This window comes from Ciconia boyciana, chromosome 5 (assembly GCF_034638445.1).
Source record: "Ciconia boyciana chromosome 5, ASM3463844v1, whole genome shotgun sequence".
In the NCBI taxonomy this organism is placed as follows: Eukaryota; Metazoa; Chordata; class Aves; order Ciconiiformes; family Ciconiidae; genus Ciconia; species Ciconia boyciana.
In genome coordinates, this window is record NC_132938.1 from 15473407 (window position 1) to 15483579 (window position 10173).

A 10173-nucleotide genomic window follows, 5' to 3' on the forward strand; every position below is an offset into this window, starting at 1 on the left:
CTTTAGCTGGCATTGATCGGTTAGGGTGGAAAATAAGATTTAACCATTAGGCTTTGAAGTATCTTAAAATAATTCTGATTTTTGAAAATGCTACCAATAATAGAGAGACGACTGGTTAGAAAACAAAATAAACTTTTTGATCAAATATAGATTTCCAATCACAATAATATAATTTCTTTTAGAGATATGACTGCTAATTTTGATCACTGGACATATAGTTGCAATTATTTCTCTCCTTAAAGTAATTTAATAGCATTAAAATAATATTTTTTGGCTAGTTGTACAAGAATGAACAAAATAAAATGCCTGAATCTTATGTTAACATACCTTCAGACGCACTGTCTTGCAGCAGATTATTGTCTTTTTCTGCCACTTAAATTACGAGTTCTCTGAACTGTGTAAGCTGCCATTGACTACTTGGAAGAAGAATAATGATATGTTTTGTGAAAAGGACGGACAAATGGTCTCCCAGTGCCAAACCTGCCCGGAACTAAGCAAGGAAGAAAGACATAGTCTTCCATTCCTTACCCTTTCTGAGCATTTTTCTTTATTGACATTGAAGATTTGCCAGACTATATAAATTGGTACGTTTTGTGAAATTAAAAATAGTCTATCTTTGTGGCTTTGAAACTACCATTTGTATCTGGCTTATGGGTGGGGACAAATAGTGGAGGGGTGGAAAATACTGTCTACAAAATTGTCAGGTAATAGAGGTTTCCTCAAATATAACTGCAATTGCCCTAGTTCATTAGTCATGGTATTTGCAGATGGGCTTACATTGAAACAACAGCAGTCTGCAATCACTTGATGGAAATATTTCTGGCAGAGATGTCTTTGCTCTGTAGACAAATCAAACCTGCCTTCTGTTATAGAGTAATTAGTTTTTGAAGCCCTGTATTATTTGGAAAAAAAAATCTACCTTTGAATTCCAGTCACTGGAACTTTTTATACCCTTGTCTGCTGACCTCAGGAATTAATTATAAATGCCTTCTCATTTGTCTGGATCAAGAAAAATCTAAAATTTTAAAATAAAATAAGGAGTGGTAGGCCCAGTAACGATCACAAGCTTCATTATGTTCTTTCTTCATTACACATATTTTTTCTTAAAAATAATGAAGGAAACAGCCTAGTTTGCAAGAAATACACCTAGAAAAAGCAAGAAATAGTGTTGTTATATCTCACTTCCCCATTACTCCTTTCCTGTTATAGGTCTCTTCTACCAGTATATAGTGTTCCTAGTAATGCTGCTTCTCTACAGACTCATGCTGCCTTTCCACAGACCTGTGGAGGTTTGTTAGGGAGCAGCACGAGCGGGGCCACTCCACAAGGGACGGGAGCCGGGAGCCTAGGGTGATGGGCTGTGCCCTCGCCAACGGGGCGCAGTCCCCTGGGGGTTGAACGCGGGGGGGTAACAAGGTCCATTGACAGTCCCAGAAGCGGCAAGCAATGAACCAGGGCCAGGGTCCAGCCCGGGTGTCTGGTGAGCAGGAAAAGGAGATGGGACCAGAGACAGGCACACCTAACAAGGTAGCAAGGATGGGGTGCCCAGGTCTGAGCTGAATTGGAGATCCTGGGTGTGTGGGCTGGGGTCCCTGGTGATGCCGGTCTGGGCAATTAAAACCTTTTAGTGCCCTCAGGGCTCTCTCAGTTTTCTGGCTTTGTTTTTTTAAATTCACCCTTTCTCTTTTCCTTTATTCTCACCCCTCTCCTTGATGCCTTCAAGTTCACTTTGATCTCATCCAGCAGTGTCAGCTAGCTTGTTTTCAGGTCTCACAAAATACCAGTCTGCTTGTTACATCTCATCTGGGGATGCTGGAGGGAAATTAGCCATACAGAGACCATTGCTATAGCAGACTAGTGGCTGATAACAGAAAGGCCTGAAATCCTGCAAGCCAATGGATTACAGTGACAGTTTCCATGTATATCATAAAGTCAGTCACAGCCCCTGAGGGTCCTTCTGCAAAGCAGCAGCACTCCACTGACAAGCAGAAACCTCATATCTCAGTCCCTCCTTGCTTCATGGGGGATGAAATCTTGATGCTCAGGCCAGTCTGCTAGAGGAGGAAGGGGGTGGATGAGAATAATTCCTCCCTGATCCTGAAAATAATAAACTAGGTGGGCCTGATGCTTAGCAAAGGAGCAGCTGGCCAGTCACAAACACTGTTCTTAATTTGTGCCCTTCCTTAGTGTATGCCCCGAAACCCACCGGTAGGGCTGACATTATGATTTATTCACTATAAAATCAGTGATCAACACTGGGGGTGTGATCAAACACTTTCATTTTACATGGGGAAAAATGGTTAGTGGCAAGAATCCTGCATCCTGACCCTCGGGGAGAGGGAATTTGCATTGCCATACAAAATAGGAATGACAGATTAATTAGAGCTTTGGGCGTTAATTATATTAGGGTTGATAATTCTAATGTAAAAGCTGCACAAGAATGATGTGTATATTTTCACTGGAGAGTATTCAGTAACTGAAATCTGTAAGCCACTGCTACTTCTTTCTTTCATAGATGGTCTGAAACATGTCCAACACATTGAAGTAAAGGATAATATTATGTATTAGAAGCTTGATTTGAAAAAATAGCTGAAGAAACATCCTTTGGACTCCATCCCTTGCCCCTTCTGCATCTTATAGTATGGAAATGTGTAAACATCCGTAGTCATCTGTGGTACATTTAATGGTACCTCACTCAAAATGATGATAGTCCTACTCCTCTATATAATACATTAAGCTGGTACTTTGGTAATAATTTCACTTCTCTTGTTCACTTCTTTTTGAAGTACTGCATCTCCACAGGTGTGCCATCTTGGTGAATATAAACATTCTGAAAGCTTTTAAAGAAAGCTATCTATATTGAAATCCATTGTAGCATTGCTTATTAATATTGTAAAAACAGACATATTACTCATAAACGATGTTTAGAGGATAAAGCTGTGTTAGTACAGCACCGGATGTTTCTGTACTGGTTGCTGTTTTTTGTAATTGATTCATTATACTTAATATGTATTGTCTTGATCAACCTTTAATTAATTAATTCATCCTTTTTTTGGATACCCTGGATTGCTGGGCAAGTAAAAGAAACTGGCAAGGCAGGAGTAAAGAAATGTTTGCATAACTCCCATAGTGAAAATCAATGTGATGAAGGTGTGTAAGATTTCCAGGAGTTCTGTTGTCATGGCTCATGACACGTTTCATTTTTCAAACGCAACTCTGGAAAGGCAAGACATTCAGTGAAGATACAGGTATTCTTCAAAAAGTGCAGAGTTTCTGTGTCGTTTTTCACTTTGGAGTTTTTCATCTTTGGAGATGCCAGGGATCTCCCATGCAAAAAATAGAAGGGAACTTGTCCAGCCAGCATGGTCACTTGGGTTGCCCACAATACTTTTCCTTCCCAGTATAAGCTAACCAAATGTCAGCTGGTGGGGGCACACAGATGATAGGTGCAAGATACAAAGTGAAATATTGCAGACTCCCTGCTCATGCATACTTGGTTGGAACAAGACATCTTGCAAACACTGTAGTGTGGCCGTAGCTTACAGTCTTTGGATGTGTAAAGACCTTAAATTTGAGAGAGAGAATAAGATATTGGCTTGTAGATCATGAGGAATATCCAGCCTGTGATAATAAGCAATCATTGAGATAGCTGGTGTTGTAACAGATGAGTAGAAAGAGATGATGCTACAACAGCACTTTTAGGGAGCACATCTTGCTAAGTAGCCCTAACTGTGTACACGGAAAAATCCAAAGATTTCTAAGCAAACAACAGAGAGTAATACAAGTCCTGTTTTCCTTACTTTAAATGTAGCCTATTTTTGTCCTAATGAGTAGTTGGGAATCCTAACTCATATTATTATCCAGGAGCAGCATGGAGCAGGATGCATTTTAGCAGGATACATTAGTAGCCTCTGGTCAAAAGATGCCTGAATTCAAAAGCATACATATTTGGGTTCCCCAAACATTCCTCATATTAACCATTATAGCATGTAAAAAATGCATCTTTCCTGTCATAGTATACCATTAGCTGGAAGAGGAATGTGGTCATAGCTGCCACGGTCATTGTTCCCATAGTTATAATTGCTAACTGGTTGCTGTAGTCACTGGTTGTATTTGGGACAATTACAGATGGCATACATGGATAATCTATTGCCTGTTTTGGAGATGTGGTAGCCTGTAGAGTAGTCCAAGACAACTTTAGTGTCAAGCAAGTGTAGTGTCTCCATGGGTGTATAAAGCACTGCAGTCCTTCTTTCCTGATTTCACACAGTCTTTCAAAGATAGGTCTCATGGTGAAATCTCCTTGTAGTATCTATACCATTTTCAATTTTCAAGCCCATAAATATTTTCTTCCAGCAATGGAAAATTGTTTGAAGTGGATTTAAGCCTGAAAATACATTTATTTTTCTTTACTGTCTTTTGCAGACCCCTATTAGATAATCCAGGAACAAAACTGATGATTTATAGAGCACTACTACACATCACTGGTCTGATTTCTTGGGTAGCCTGCATTTCGTTAGTTCAGCAAATAAGCAATAAAATAATATTAATTAAGCAATAAGAATTAATTAATTCAGCAATAAGAATGGTATTTTAGGGAGCAGAAGTGCCAAGAAGCATTGTTCCTCTTTAAAAATCTAACCTGAGGAGCACATTGAATTAGTGAGGTGCCACAGTAGCAGGGTTATGTCATGACCAGGACTAGATATGTTTCTCAAGAGGTTTTAATCTTTCATTTTTATGGTTAACTGTTACACTAGAGCAACCACAGAACTACAAGACTAGAGCTGGCTCATACATGTGTGTCTTGAAGCTTGGCTCAAGCAGGCTTGATGGTCTAACTGTAGGTTTGCCATTATTGTGACAGTTTCTGGCACTATGTCATGCTCCATTTTATGCATTCCCTGTTTAAACAATGAATAAACAGCAGACTGTGTTACTCTTCACAATCAAATCCATCTTCTATAGTTGTATGGGTTATATTTGAGATTATAGATGTGATTATATATGAATTCTGTATTTGTTAAAGAGTTTTGATTTGATTCTTTTTCAGACTGTCACTTTATTTTTCTGAATCTCTGCTTCTAAATAAAAATGCTGTATTAGATCTTTATTGGTCATGATATCTAACATCCTTCAAATGTACAAATCAGAAGCTTAATTTTTTTTTCTTTTTTTATAGATTAGCATTATAGCTGTCAGTCTTGCAGTGAATTTAGTGCAAGCATTAGGGTAGTGTCATTTCTCAAAGAGATATAAAAACCCCACCCCCAGTGACTATTTTTAACTTTTTAACTCATGCTATAAGCTTTCTTGATAAAGCTATTTGGCCCAAGAAACATTTTCTCACTTATCTTAATATGTCCTATCTCATATTCTTAGTTTTGTACCAGAGTTTTCAAAGAACACTGATTTCTTTATAATTTTGTGTATTTTAAACAGTGACCAATTTGGCATGGTGGCTTATTTAAATACATGTATATGCATACATACATATATCTCTCCATATATTAATATATCTGCGTATCTATATCTATATATCTCTCTATATAATATCCATTGAAGGCTTTGATCTCTTTATGCAATTGATTCAGTGTTGTCCCCCATTTACTTCTTTATTTATGTTTCTTAGACTATAGAGAGTGTTTAAGTAAGTTTGTCTAAAATTTTACTCTTGCCTGTTTGAATAGGAACAGTAGGTGATTGCAAGACTGGTTTCATTGCCAGTCAAAACAACAAGTAGCTATAATTAGTTTCTAAGCATATATTTACTGTTTCTTTCCATGATTCACATCCTTGATCATGTAAAAATTGGTTCTTGAATTTCATGGGTAGCTTGGGAAGATCTTAATTCATGTCTGTACTTCCCTATGTATTGGGGTGTGATCAGAAATTACAACACTCCATGCATGTTTAATTTTTGAAAGATAGATACCCTAAAGAAATTTGGAAGAGTTCAGTCTTTTTATCCCCATTTGACATTTGGTGGTACCATATGTTTCTGTCATACAGAGAATAGAAATAGTACAAGAGAAGTTTTTCTACAGAGCATTTTCTTTGTTTTAATGGATTCTGTCCACTGTATTGTTTTTGTTTGTCAGATCTCCACCATATGCAGAATAATTATTACCTGTGCTTGTTATTTTTGAAACTTTCAACCTGAGATTCAGGGATATGTATCGATGCACAGGATTAGCTGGCTCTTTGAGGAGCTGAGGAACTCTAACCAGCTACATTTGTAATTTCTAGAAGGATACATGGTTTCTCCTTGAAGTGTCTTCTGCATTAAGATACCTGTAACCTTCTTACACACTGCTCCTTTTTCTGACAGTATCTGACTTAATATTTCAGGCATTCTTGGGGGTGACGTAGGACCAGCAATGAGGTGATTTGCTCAAGTTAACCAACAAGCCCATAAGACAGAGGAAAACAGTCCCCAGGATTCCTGTGCATAGAGTCCCAATGACAAGACTGCATAGCCTACATTAAATTTCTACACATTACTATCAGACAGTCTTTTAAATGCTGAATCAAACCAAATTCTTTTTTCAATAATAATTGGCACTGATTTTAGCATAGATTTTGAGGTAGCTTCTGTAGATCCAGTATCATGTGTTTATACTTGAGTTCCTGCGAGTTAAGAGATTGTTCTGTAAAATTAACAACTCAAACACTCAAGATGCCAAGGTAGTTTTCCCTGTGTAACTGAAGTGGTTGCCAGTGTAATGGTAAAGAACGACTCCTGAATGCTATAATTTTCAAAAACATGCTAAAATGCAGGGCTATAGCTGTCTACATTAAATGTTGCCTTATTTATTCTCTTGTCTTAGCCCTAAGTTTCCTAGCAGAGAAAGTGAATAATAACCCCATACATGAGCCCTATTTCAGGGCTTGTTACTACTGTACCAAGCAGCAGCAGCCACTGTGCCCAAACCCTCTTGGACTAGGCTGAATTAGAAGGGTTGTACTGTGGAGGGGGGAGCTCAGACCATTTTTCAGACACTGCTTGCAGAGCATTGCCACTGATGTGTGTGACATACCTGCACTGCTCTGAGCTGCTTATTGCCAGTGTTGCAGTATATCTGGGGGAAACAGTCCTCTCTGTTCTCCAGGCACATAATCAGAAGGGGAATTTTCCCAGCAGTGCTTCTTAAATGGTGAGTCCTGATGCTCTGAGGCTGACAGAGGGACTGACAGAGACTTGTGAAGTTTCAAAAGGCTGTAAAAAGACAGACACATAATTTTAAGAAATTGCAGTCAGTGTTCAGGGGTCTCACAAGGACAGAGGATCAACAAAAATTTTAATTATTCTCTCAAAAAGCTTGAGTAACTTGACAGTGCATTGTTCCTTCTTGTGCTTTTTCACTGCACGTTTTTGGGAAGCTTTGAATTCTGCTCTGAACCACATCCTTCATGCAGTGCTGACACTAATACAATTGCCATTTTGAACATAGGCACAAGATGCAGTGAGATGCCTTTTCAGCAGTCACTAAATGCCCTCAGAAGACAGCAACATCCCTTGATCAGTTTACCATCCAAGCCACAGCTATAAGTGATAAAGCCATGGGACGTGTATTGCAGCTCAGTCTTGATACAGAGGCAGTTGTAGCCAAGGAGTGTGAATGCCGAACGGGAGGGCAGGATTGCAGGCCTCGGAGGAGCAGCATTGCACCTGCATGTAATTGGTTTCATCTCAGGAGATGAGATGAGGAGATGAGACCAGGGTGGTCTGCACTCAAGTAGTCAAGTATTTCAGATGTTCTTGCAGTTTACCGCATCATCTGCATAGTCAAGGTCTGTGAAAGTCATCTTGCCAACTACTCTTCCTGAGCTTGGGTCACCTACCCAACGTGGGTCAGCTACCGGCCTCTGGCATGGCAAAATAATGAAGAAGGACGTAGGAGAAGGCTTCAGCTGCTCACGGTTCTCTTCCCTCCTCCTGCCTCTCTATTTTTGCCCTGTGGGACAAGATAATGGCATTTAGAGAGAAACCAGCTTTCTGTGCCTTGTAGCAGCATGTGTGAGTTCTCCACAAACATTATGCATGTGGTTTTTGAAACATGCTCTGCCTGTGTCATATTGAACCACAGTATAGGCTCATTCCCTTTCTGCTAAAGGGAACACAAATACGAGAACTGTGATGCTGAGAAATCAACCTGTGGCACACAAAGATAATTTAAGCAGACATATTGTCCCAAGACTGATTATTATTCAGGCCATTTACAAGAAACCTGCTACAAGTGCAGTGTGTCAGTTATTTTTATTTATAGGAATGGCAGGCTGAGCTTTTAGAAAATAGCTCTGAACTAGACTGCTTTGTCATTCTGTGGAAAAAGCAGCTGGTGGATCTCAAATTTGGTATTTTAGTTTCCCAAAACTTCAGCATTTATGATTCTTCCTGGTACTAGTACATGCAATTCTGTGTTTCGTTGCTGTGCTGGAGATAGAGAGAGAAGTGACATCCAGGAGACATTGGTTCATTGCCTTGAGACTTGCAAGGAAATTATTTTAAAAGGAGTCTAACAAGGGATCAAGCTTTCACGTTGCTCACATTATCTGAATGAAATTCCCTTTCACTGATGAAATATTTGAATAAAACATATTGTTGGCAAGGCTAATAGTAGTTTGAAAATCCTGGCTGTCAAACAAGGATCCACAAGAGGAGGAATACTAGGCTGAAAATTTTGGTGTGTTTTCAGAATAAAATTACACTATGACAATATCTATCATCGAGGTGTTTTCTAGCCAAATCCACCCACAATCCTATGACAGGAAAGGGACTAGATTTCAAACACTATGGAGAAACTCTGCCTAGTCTGGGCTTGAAAACAGGTTATAAGTCATGTAAAAGGAAAGACTCAAATCATAGTAATAACTTCTACTATTCTGAAATGATTTAGGGACTGACAGAGATTATCTTTCCCTATTAAGAAGCAAGTAAATCTCACCATTTGATGTATTGCTAATGTCAGATTCAAAGATATAATTGTGAACTAAAATACTGTCCTTGAATAAATTGAAATCCTAGACAGTTTTACAGCATTTCAACTCAGTGTTGCAGTGTAACAAACCCTCTAAGTGTTGTTGATTCCAGAAGAAGAATTAGGGCATTATAGAAAAAAAATTAAGCTAACAACCAAACCCAAGAAAATAATAAGGACAAATCCATCCTGCATCACTCTGAAAAATCAGTTCATGCAAATATCTAACCTTATGTGAAAGCGACACTTATTACTGTCTTGTAAATGGTGCTGTTTTAAGAAATGGCTAATCAATAGCTGTATTATACATTCCAGAACACGGAGCCAGAATGGGTTCCAGATGGGCTGGGGGTAGGAGGTCTGGGAAAATAAAAGGCATCTTGAATTCCAGTTTGGAGGAACTAGCCTTGTTTGTTAACTGCATTAAATGCTGCAAATGTTTATTTATTGGTAAAGAATGATGTAGAAAGATTTGTTCTGATGGCACTTCTCCAAACAAGCTTTTAAAGAAAGGAAAACCACATATTTTAACTCTCTTGTCAAAGCTCAGAAAAAAATGGCCCCTTTTAACTTTCTGTTTTCCACTAAGGTTAAAACGGTACCTCTGCTCAGTTATCTACTTCTTTCTATACAAAATCTCCATTTCACCAAAGTTCAAACCTGCCAACAATAGAAGGATTTCAGCATTTATCAAATTAAAAAATAAACTATAACGCAGACACATTCATGGGGGACTTCAACTGTAAAATGTGAAGGCCATGTTAGTCTAACTTCTACCTTGACTTTGACCTCTTCTGGTAGCAGAAATTTGTATTTGGGTATACACATGAGCCAAAAATGCCCATTCAAGTTTTTTTTCTTGCTGTGTTACTTGAAGCTGGTAAGGATTTGGCAATAGAGGAGATAGATGATGTTTCCAGCTGGCATTTTAATAGAGCATTACAAGAGTAACTGAAGGTCACCTATTCCATCTGAAAATCTTTGCTGTTATTTTAGCATGCTCCGGTACAGCTGGTAACACATTGCATCCTGCTACTGCTAGGGCAAGCCCATTTCCTGCCAGGAGTCCTGGAGTTTCACAATTAGCTCAGGCATGTGATAAATCATCTGACATCTAGTAGAATAATCTAACATCAGGCTCTATAATTTACATTTTCTAATTACTATAAATATAATTTGGTGTCTCTTAAAA